Source organism: Acyrthosiphon pisum, chromosome A1, assembly GCF_005508785.2.
Source record: "Acyrthosiphon pisum isolate AL4f chromosome A1, pea_aphid_22Mar2018_4r6ur, whole genome shotgun sequence".
NCBI classification, from domain to species: Eukaryota; Metazoa; Arthropoda; class Insecta; order Hemiptera; family Aphididae; genus Acyrthosiphon; species Acyrthosiphon pisum.
Genome location: NC_042494.1, coordinates 58,353,177 through 58,354,174, shown reverse-complemented (window position 1 = coordinate 58,354,174; position 998 = coordinate 58,353,177).

The window sequence follows — 998 nt, the reverse complement described above, 5'->3', positions numbered from 1 at the left end:
TTGAACGTTTATAAAATATAAAAAATACCATAAATAATAAATAATAATAGATATTAAAAAAATATTGAAAACTAGCTCTAAGGGCCAGTTGTACCATCTCTGATTAAAGTTAACCGGAGTTTAATCGGCCGAATTTTCCCGGTAAAATATCTGTTAACAGCTGATTAAGCTTAATCGAAGTTTAACCGTAGGCGGTATAACTGGCCCTAAGTGTAACTCGGGGCCCGTTGGACTCGCTGAAAGTGGATACCGATTTTGGAGACAATGTCGTTGGAATTATAAAAGTCACGACAGTAAAGTTGTAAGACGAAAATGTAGGATTTGTGATAAGGATTAGTGATATGGATTGGAGATAAGGCTTGACGTTTTTACGGGAATGTTTAAAAGTTATACCGTTTTCGATTTGACGCACTTTTTGCACTCGGTGCGCACTGAGTGCAAAAACGTATTCGATTTGACCAATATTCAGTGAACTGGTGCGGTGTTTTGTATTCGATTTAATTGTACTGACAACACTCGTGCGCACTGAGTGCGCATTTTCTGCACCGCCGATTTTGTCAGTGCAATGAGTGCATTTTATAAATATGAACCGTTTTTCTCGATAACGGGGAACAAAATACGGCGGCCCTATTGACAATTGTATTTCTTTCCATGTCAACATATTATGTTTTCTATAATATTACACATAAATGTATTCGATTTATAAGAAACTATGCAATTTTCATGCAACACTTGCTCTGTGCCAGTGGAATTTCAGTGCACACTATTTTGTCAAATCGAAAACGCTATTAGAGCGTCTAGTAATCCGTCACAAACGTTGTAAATGGATAGGCTGGATACGATCTACTGTGTTGTTAAAAAGTGTAGAGTCGATTGATGTATTCGATTGTCTAGCTATCAGTCATCAAATCACATAGATAGGCAATCGAATCGCAGACATAATGAGAAGCGTATATCACCAGTTATGCAATCCACGGATTGCCGACCACGTTGGTAGC